Here is a 10,613-nt window from a genome sequence, read left to right as displayed (position 1 = left end):
AATTTAATACTCATGCATGTAGTTATATAATATAAATATGTAAGCCTTAGTTGTAAACCATGAATTTGACGTGACAAGGGTGAATGGTGCATTTAATTGTTGCATGTGTGGGTGAGCATATCATTAAAGGCAAGCTGATGTGCTAAATAGGTCTGTATCTATATATAATATATAAATATACGTGTATGGGTCATGTTATATATATAATATAAATATGCATATATGGTCTTGGTATATATATACGTATATGGTCTTGTCATATTTGCTAAAATTTTACGTGACAAGGGTTACTTATGAATGTGTGAATGTGTAATGCGAATGTGCAAGTGTACACGTCGAACCAAGTAATAAAGTGATGAGTGAATATCATCTCCACAGGAATCGAAATTGATTAAAATAATTGGTTATGCTATTACTTATGAAATTTACTAATTAAACTGTGCAAAAGAAAGATATGACAAATTAATGAAGAGAATTAATGAATGGATTAATAAAATCAATTATGAATGAAAAAAAAATGCTAAGGCAATTGAAATGTTGAGGCAATTCTCAAAGAATAAGTAGGGAGGATTGTACTATTGAATGATAAAGGTTGGAATTACTCTGGCTTTATTCTTATACCATAATAATGCCATGGCAAAATCTTGACCATTCAACTGCTCAGGGATTCACTACTACAGTCTACTTCTTTCGAAAGCCAGGCTTTGAGCTACCATTCTGAGTTTTTTGTATGTCTACAGAACTGAAGAATGATATCAAGACTGTTCTTCCTTTCCCTATACAGATTGCAACTTCTATGTCTAGTGTGCTGCAAATATTCTTTCGAATACTTGCCTGTATCAACCGATAATAATCCAGTCTATTTAATCTTTTCAGAATTAAATCAGATCTACTAACATACCATACAATCATATATGTCTAGAGCTTGGATGCATGCATTTAAAATAATCACAAATCGAATAAAACAATAATCTACTAAAAATCATACAATGGACATTAAAGATAATAAAAATTCACCCAAATAATTTCAACCCAATGAAATTTAGCTTATGGGTTGGACATTCAAATCCAAAACAAAACCATTCAACATCATCATTTAAGTTTTCAAATCACAAAGTTCAAATCAGAACATAAAGGCAGAACTATAGGAAGCTCTCGCTACTCAAGCTTTCACTTTAATAATGAGATTTGATGCAAAACCTAAGGCAAATTTCTCTTCCCCTTCCTTACGTTTGTGACTTTCTGATCTGTAAGCTGCTACCATCTCCTCTATTTTCTCTAATTCTTCTCTCTCCAAAAATCCTCTCTTCTTTTCTTTTCTCTTTCCTCATTTACAAGGTAGGTCTCTCCCTCTCAGAGCACACCTTTTGCTTCCTCTTTTTTAGGGTGGTTTATCTGGTACAAGTACAGCTAGTAGAGAGTGACGTGGACTGAGTGCTGCGTCATCTTCCTAGAATTGTCATGGTATTCTTGTTGGCAATCAAACTAGCATTTTGCCATGGCAATATTTCACTTCCTTTATTTTTCGACTCTTTTCTCTCTTCTCTTCTTCATCTTGCACCTACTGCCAACCACAACCAACACCTTTTTTCCCTAATAATAAAAGTAACAAATAATAACATTTATAGCACAATCCAAACTTTTTTATGCAATGTTCTAAAAATATCCTAAAAATGCAAATATATTTACTTAATTACAAAAAAATAATCTTAAATATGCAATGTTCTAAAAATCTCGAGTATAGCTTCATTCACTGTAGATAGCATGGAGTGTTTTGGAGAGTGTGAGCATTTGTGCTACACTTATATGGAGATTTTGTACGACTTTATGAGTCATGTAGAGTGTTTTGGAGAGCCGTTTATCCAATGAGCATATAATATGACTATGTTTCACATTCACGAATTGCCAATATATCACTTTGTTGAGTGTGAAAATTGTGTTATATGTGAATCGTTAAAGTATGTTTAAATCCTAACATGTCTGGTGTGTTTATTTGTGTTGCATGCACATGTACTCACTGAGCTTTACCATACTCTTTACTTTACCTTACAGATAAATAATTTGCAAGCTAGTGAGGAAGGTGGCAATTCAGTGATCCATTGCAAGGCATTTTTTTTAGAGTATGTCTGTTGAGCTTTTAAACTTCGAAGTGAAGGAAATGCGGGTCGTTCCAAGGTTTAGTACTAGAATTAGACTTAGACTTTTTAAATAAAATTTCAATGGGTTGTAAATGGACATTACAGACTGTTTAATTTGGGATTTTGATCATTATAATTGATTACTTGATTGCATATATGGATGGTTTTATTACTTGTTTAATGGATGATAATTGAATGAACTAACAAATTTTTGCAGCTAACGAAAATCACCGAGTATTAAGGTACGACCTATATATTTTGATTGTGTGAATGAAATGATTAACTTAGAAAGGCATGCACCCAGGACTAATTCCTATATGAAATGTTCTGTAAATGTGTGGTGTGTATGGTTGGTTGGTGTGGTTCGTAAAGTTTTAAATGGAGAGTCACCCTAGTGGCTAATGTGACATTCGAAATTTAGGTTGGGCCATCCCGGCCGAGTTTGGGGCATCATAGGAAGGAATTCAACCTAGCTTTCCATTCATGCATGGTAAGCCAATCGAAGCTTATTTTTCGTAAATTTTATATTTTTGAGACCGTTGTTGCTTGATTTACCTAACCCTAGTATTAAGTCGTAAAATTGTTAAAGTTTTAAAATGTTGCTATTGATGGTTTTTTAGGTTTTTGATATTTAATGATAGGATTTGAAGCTTAGAAATGTAATATGACTAAATTGTAAAGTGAAATTTATTAATTTTAAGTTTAGAGACTAAAATGAAAACATTTTGAAATTGACATGAAATTTATGTAATTATTGAACTTAGAGGGCTGTACAAGGATGAAATTGAAATCAGAATGAAAAACGGGGATTAAATGTGAAAATCATGATAGTTTTGATTTTAGGGACTAAATTGAATAAATTGCAAAACTTAAGGTAGATGGTGTAAAATGAAATTAAGTTGTCATATGCCTTGAATAGGATGTTATAAGGTAATTGGCATTGATAATTGACAATGAATTATTATAGATCGGGATTTAAATCAATTGGAAGTTAATCGAGAAATAAAGAAAATTACGAATTAGTCCGTAGCACTTCAATTGTCTCTAATCTTACATGGTAAGTTCATACAATAATTTATTAATTCATGATATGTTTGTATTATATTGTTTTACTTTTAGTTTGAATTGTTCACAACTTGGTACATTAGGTGAGTTATGAACTAAATCGTAAGGAAATGATCAATTAATTGATAATTTGAATATGAAGAATTGCAATTTAAAATAATTAATGAATTGATAACTAGTTATGATTGATCGAATCATATTGGTGTGAATTTAATAGATTATTGAGATAAATGATTAAATTGAATATAATTGTAAATAGTGTAATTCGATAAATTAAGGAATTGATGTTGAATTGACCTGAAATAGGATATACTATGTAATAAAGTGATGATTTGATAAAATGAGTTGAATTGATTCAATCTAGATTGGTTGATAAGATTGAATTGAATATGTGTGAAAATATTATATATTGTTATAAGTGTGAAATTGAATCAGTATTGTTATGAAATATGCTATCATATTTGAGAACTGATGATTGGTTGATGAAATTATGAAATGAAATTGATAAATTGTTACCATATTAACTGTTTGAGTAGAGTCATATATAATTTGCATGCAATAGGATAGGAAGAGTTCAGAGTTATTGCCACTATGAGTCGAGGAGTGTTGGGCACACTTATATGTCAGTTATACCGACCAGCACTGGGCCCAACTTACTATTTAAGATTTATCTGATAGGCACTTGGTGCCAAACTGGTGGTTGGATGTGTGTATCTCTTTGAGTCTGAGTCAAGTTAATAGGGGATATAAAATGTTAATTGGATAAATGACATTTAAATTGAGTTGATATAGTAATTGGATGATACATATACATACTGTGAATCAGTTATACGAGCCTAGAGGGTCAATATGGAAATGTGATAAATCAATGAATACAATTCAAAATTTGTATTATGAAATGAAATAATGATTGATATTAAATTGAAATTGGATGTATATTTGATAAATAGATGGATTTCATATGATATGAGAATGATGTTCATATGGTTTAATATTGAATTGGGTTGAGAATGGTATTGAATGTAATTCTAATTGATTTGGCATATTCATATTTAAATTGCTATATGATGTGGTTAAATGTTAACTCACCTTTTTGATATTTTATTTATCATGTTAGGTAAGCTTTACCAAGCTAAGTAGCATGTAGTATTTAATTATAAACTGAGGTAAGTTACTTGGTTTAATACCTGTGAACTTACTAAGCATTTGTAATGTTTATTTTGTTTGATTTCCTTTTTCCTATAGATTGTCAACCTACGGAACGTGTCAAGTGGACGAAGCTCACACTATCCCACATATTGGTTCGATAGTCTTTTATTTGCTTTATTCAGTTATGTGGCATGTACATAGGAGTTAATGGATGTGTTTATTTAAATGATAATTTTGGTTGAAACTTTGCTAAGTGCTTGATTTTGGAAAGGTTAATACTTATGTGTACATACATGTTTGCTTGGTAACATGTGATGACATGTTGAATGACTATTAAATGATGTTATTGAATAGCTAATGGACAAAGTTGAGTAGGTTGAATTGGTATAAGTTGGACCGAAATGCTGGATGCCAAATTGTGGAATTGTTGCATTGAATGGTTGAAATGGTTAAATAGGTTGTTTTGGCTTGAATTTGGTTGGTTTTGTGCAAGTTTGAATGACCAAATATGCATTGTTTGAGCCTTTGGTTTGTCTTAACACAAAATAGGCACATAATGGCATATTTTGTACCACACGACCGTGTGTCACACACGGGCTGGTGACACGGTCTTGTGTTTTCTTGAGAATATTTGATTGGTGTGCAAGTATATACATTTGTTAACAAGTAATAAAGTAGTGAGTAAGAGTTATCATCTCCACAAAAACTGTTTATGCAAATCAATTATTGCAAAATTAATACTTAGCAAATTCATTAGTGATAAAATAAATTAAAGCGTGATGGATTTCTAATTTATACTAAAACTATTCTAAGTATGCGTAAAATTAAAACAAACACAGAAGAAATAAGTAAGCAAGTTTTTAAGAGAAATCACAATAGCATGCATGTGTTAGAACAATTTTCCTTCCTAACTTAGAATTATTTAAATATTGTTAAGAGATGTTACGGAGATTTCGTGGCATATTGATAATTTACTAACCCTAATTTTATGAGTGTTCAACTTCTCTCGAAAACTTAAGCTTAACCTTTTAGTCTACATATTTCTATGTCTATTTCATCTTCAAGATTACCTTTCCAAGCATCGTCTAAAGAATCATACTTATTAAAATATTAAACTTTTCTAGCATATGTCTATGTCAATTAACTTAGTGTTTTAATAAGCGTGAATCGATTATGTAAGGTAATAGTAATATTTCTATCTTTGAAATAGTTTAATCACATAAATCCTAAGGTTATGCAAGGTAATAGAGTTCTTTTGATATTATTACTAATTTGACCTAATTTCATCATAAAAGATCAATTTGGACCATTCAGATATTGTGTCAATTAATTAACATATGGTTATGATTTAATAATTAATTCAATTGCATCTCGATATTTATATTGCACGAATAACGTGTTCATGATTTTATCTGAATGAATAAATAGATCAAATGCACAGAACACCTCTTAAAAAAATTAAATAATCTAAGCTATGAAATTTAAATCATTCCAATACCAACAAAATTAAGCAACCATGATTGTATTAAAAGCAAAAAACTTAGTTTCAATCATTTTTCTTGAATTCAACAAAGATAAAATATTGAAGGGATAAGAAATGCTAAGCCGTTTCCAGTGGTTCTCCGAGACACAATTCACTTTGCTCTTCCTTTGTTCTTCGTTTCTTACTATGACAAACAAGTTGGAAAATCATAATATGCCAAATTGGGCTGTTCTCAAGCCTTGCAAACTTTTTTGAAGAAAATGGAAAATGGGAAGAGAAAAGAGAGAAGAGATGGTGAGTGAGGGATGCATGAAATGGGTGAATTTCTAGGGGTATTTATACTTGTGAGGAGCCCCTTAAGTTTACTAAAAATAACATGTCAATCCCCCATTTTTCTCTCATGCATGGCTGACCCCTTGAGTGGAGGAAGGAAGGTTGATGACTTTGCTAAATTTAGCTAGCCAAAGCTTGATTCTTGGAAAGGACTTGAACGGTCACATGGGGAAGTTATTATGGCTGATTTGTGATTTTTTTAACATGTTTTGGGTGTCTAGTTTAATTATTTTATGGATGGTTGGGCTTCTTTAGCTGAGTTGGGCTCTTTTCCTCCATTAGTGGACGATTTAGGCTTCTAATAAGTAGCGAGTTTGTTCCCTTCAGTGATCCAATTAAGAGCTGAGTCAAATTGAAATTAGAAGTCCAATAAATAATTTTAGGACATCCCATGCTGATCATCCATCAATCTACGTCTACATGGCCTTTGCTGTAGGAAATGCTACTGCATCGAACATTGAACAGGTAAGCTTCAAGACTAAGTTTTCTCTTATTGCCCTAAACTGTATAAAATGGAAAAAAAATATGTCAAATTAGCATGTAATGTAACACCCTACACCTGACTCAATCACTGAGTCTGAGCAACAGGATGTCACATTCATTGCCAGAGCGACTACAATCAATTTATTTCCACTTTAAGCCATTATAAGATTTAAGTCAATCAAACAAGCATTAATCACAAGAATCAACCATTTACGGGATTTATACGCGTTCAAAAAAGCTCCAAGAACTAATCTAAGGTTGAACATGAACCAAACATCCATCATATGATACCAAATTCAATAGGAGCATTCACTTAAGAACAAACCAAATTAGACTCAACTATGTACATGCCAACTTAGAATAAAAATGAAATATACAAACTTTGACGAGTTCGGGATTGTTGACTGGATGTTGAAGTCGTAGTTCAAATATCATGAATCATACCTAACCTGCGCACAAAAAACAAACCATATGTTGAACAATAGAACTCGGTAGTATTTTTATGATTCGAATAACAAAATTACAAGTTAAGAAAGTTGTAACATCCAACTAGTATGTCATTCATATCAAATGTCAAACCAATTCATTTAGCATTGCAATAGAAGTGATCAATTTCATTTACATGCCAACACCTATTATAAAGCCTTTTTAGAACTCAATACCAATCATGAATCAAACATTTATATCATTAACATTATAACAATCAATTCCATGTTCATTCCACAATAATAATCCATTTAAGTCTCTTTCTGGAGTCGGTCGACTCATTCGTATTCATTTCAGCCTCTCCCAAAGCTTGTTTCCAATTTATTCACATAGAAGTTCATGTATTTCCTTTATCATGATCCACATATATATGCACAATTGATTCCATAACATTATACTATTTCATTTCGATATCTTTTATCAAGTCACTAACTCATACCAATTTCACATAACTCATTTCATTATCATATTTATTGTCAATCTATTTCATTACATTGTTAAGTTTTTAATTCCAATTATAATATCACGCCCGATAAAACCATTCATATTTCCACATATCATATCCTGAATTTGATTGTATTTGTATACTCGTACCTTGTACACTATTCTTATTGTATGAAAATGATTTCATTACAGTTCAATCCAATATATATATTCACATTCAATTTCGAATCACAATTCAATTAATCATCAACACACAATATCTCATTATAAATCTGTTTATGAATCATTTAAATATGAACAAATAACTAGTTAGAAATATATCATACTAACATGTCATTTCCCAAATTGAATTGTTGAATTCAACACAATTTCATACCAATCTTTCAGACTTATTATTCTAGTTTACAAATTTCTTTCACATTAACAATTTTTTTTCATTATGATTATAAATTTTTACATATTAAATCCTTATTAACTTGACTCAGACACGAACGGATACACAAATCCAACCAACACCCTAGTTTGACACCTGGTGCCTCATTGGATAATTTCCGAAGAAAATAGATTGCTCCCAGCACTCATCGGTATGACCGAAGTAAATATTGTGCTCAACACTTATCGACACAGTCGACGTAACCATTTGGCACCCAGTGCCTCATCGGAGTGTCTAAAGTAATTAGTTTGCACCCAACACTTATCAGAATGTCCAAAGTAAAATGCGCCCCACGCTAATTGAGATATAGTCAAAATAAGATATAGTCAAAATAACTCCATCGAGCAATTAATAGGGTAATCATTTATCTAATTCCCTTATAAGTTCAATTCTCATTCTATCGATCTCAATATGATCAATTTATCACTCATGATATCATTTCATACATAAGATAACATACCATTTCAATTCCAAACCAATTTCACCATTTCATTTAGTTTAAACATTTTCACTTTTATTCAATTTAATCATCTATCTTTATAATCAATTAAATTTACACCAATATGATTTGATCAATCATAATAAACTATTAATTCATTTTACAACTCTTTTATTATTTTTCCTCTCCTCCTCTCCATTCCACTTCCTTTATTTACAAGTATTTATACAAGAATCTTTAACCTTAGTATGACACGCTTTTATGTAACTTGAATTATCTTTAACTATTTATACATATACTTTTAACAAAACTGTCTTTTGAGTAGTAGTCACTAAATTATTTATATCTAGACCTAAAAATTTAAAATTAAGATCTACTTTTGTTTTTGAAACTAGACTCAATGAAATTTTACCATAAAAATTTCAGAATTTATTTCTTGGTAGATTAATACCAGTTTTTTTTAAAACCTCCTTGTTCTGCAGCTAGGCAGTTTCGACTCTTCTTCACTAAAAATTAAATAACTTTCAGTATAAGTATCAGATTACGTTTTGGTTTGTTTTCTTTAAAATAAACTCATTAATATTTTAGGCATATGAATTTCATCACCTAAATTTTTTTTTACAATTTATAGTGATTTTTCAAAGTTAGAACAACTGACCCCGAAATCATTCTGACATTGTCTCATAAAAAGTATTATATCTCATAACCTACAATTTCATTGCTTTCACCGTTACTTTTGTGTAAAACTAGACTCAATAAGATTTAATTTCATATTTGGTTCAACCTCTAACTTGATTCCTTCAATTTTTAGTAAATTTTCAAAGTTGTAATACCACTGCTGTCCATAAAATGTTTAGTTAAACAATTTGCTCTTCCAGGATTTGAGTAAGTTCTTATTTCATTATATGACATAATACATTCTAACCAAATTAAATGTCAATACATATAATCACTAAGTTACACAAATTTTCATTATTGTTTAAATTAGTCCTCTTGTTCGATAATCAATCTCAAACATAATATTTTAAACTCAAATAATTATTTTCAATTTCCTCAATATCATATATTGCATAACAAAATAAATATGTAACAAATATAATTATTCAATTTATGGAAATAAAAAAATAACATGAATTAACTCAATAAGTTCCATATGAACTTACCAAGCGAAACAGTAACCAAACGAGCTTTTAAAGACTATTCGACAATTTTTGCTTTTTTCATGACTAGCCTCGATTTGGTTTAATTCTTGATCTATACAATAATTGAGTTCAAATTATCAATTCCAAACATCTCATATCATCCTATTATAAGTATGTATCAGTTTAATTTTATTTTTCAAATGTCCCTTAAAATTTTACATTTGATTCAATTTAGTCCTTAAAACCGAAATAGCCATATCTTTCAAATTTGAGCTTTGTTTTCTAATCTGATTTCAATCTCATCCTTTATAAACTCTCTACTATCTATTTTTATCAAAGTCTTATAATAGCGTTAGAAATAATTCATTTTAGTCCTTATGTTACAAAATTAACATTTAAACTTCACAAACTTGTCAATTTTCATATTTAAGCTCAAAATCTAACAATTTAACACAAAAAATTCAAGAAATAAACAATGATAACTTTTGAAAGCTTTAAAAGTTTTACAAAATAATACACGGGCTAACTAAATCAAAGCGTCCACGATCTTAAAAACATAAATTTTACAAAAAAAGGGCTTGAAATAACTTACCAATCAAAGGGTTAAAATTGAAATGTTTCAAACCTCCTCCTTCTCTTTAACATTCGGCCAAAGAAAGAAAATTGAAAGAAAGATGATAAATATCTTCTCTTTTGTTTTACTTTTATGCTGTTTTATACATTAATTTTATTAAAAAAATTACACCTGCCAACCGTCCATCATCATTAAAACCTACCTATTAAACAAGAACAATGGTTTAATAACCATTATGGTCCTCAAGCCTTTTATAAATTAAAATTCTATAATATTTAAAATTTTTACGATTTAGTCTCTGAACCTTAATTAATAGCTAATTCGCCAAAAGTACCAATCTGAAATTCAATTCACTTATAAAATAACTCCATAAATATTTAATAATATTTACGGGCTCAATTTATGAAAACAAAGTCATGAAACTGTAATGTTTTGACACCACTA

The 10,613-nt window shown here is 30.1% G+C and overlaps 1 long non-coding RNA gene across 1 annotated transcript; it reads right to left on the bottom strand.

Moving 5' to 3' along the window:
* Positions 1 to 5,955: 5,955 nt before the first annotated feature.
* On the bottom strand, positions 5,956 to 10,245 carry LOC128039614 (uncharacterized). The gene is made up of 3 exons (XR_008194061.1): positions 10,188 to 10,245; positions 7,033 to 7,100; positions 5,956 to 6,610 (listed from the first exon to the last, which is right to left on the bottom strand). It is a non-coding gene; the product is annotated as an uncharacterized LOC128039614 (long non-coding RNA).
* Positions 10,246 to 10,613: the final 368 nt, after the last annotated feature.

This window comes from Gossypium raimondii, chromosome 3, assembly GCF_025698545.1.
Source record: "Gossypium raimondii isolate GPD5lz chromosome 3, ASM2569854v1, whole genome shotgun sequence".
NCBI lineage: Eukaryota > Viridiplantae > Streptophyta > Magnoliopsida > Malvales > Malvaceae > Gossypium > Gossypium raimondii.
Note: the sequence above shows the minus strand (reverse complement) of the source record. Positions and strands in the feature narration are given on the sequence as shown.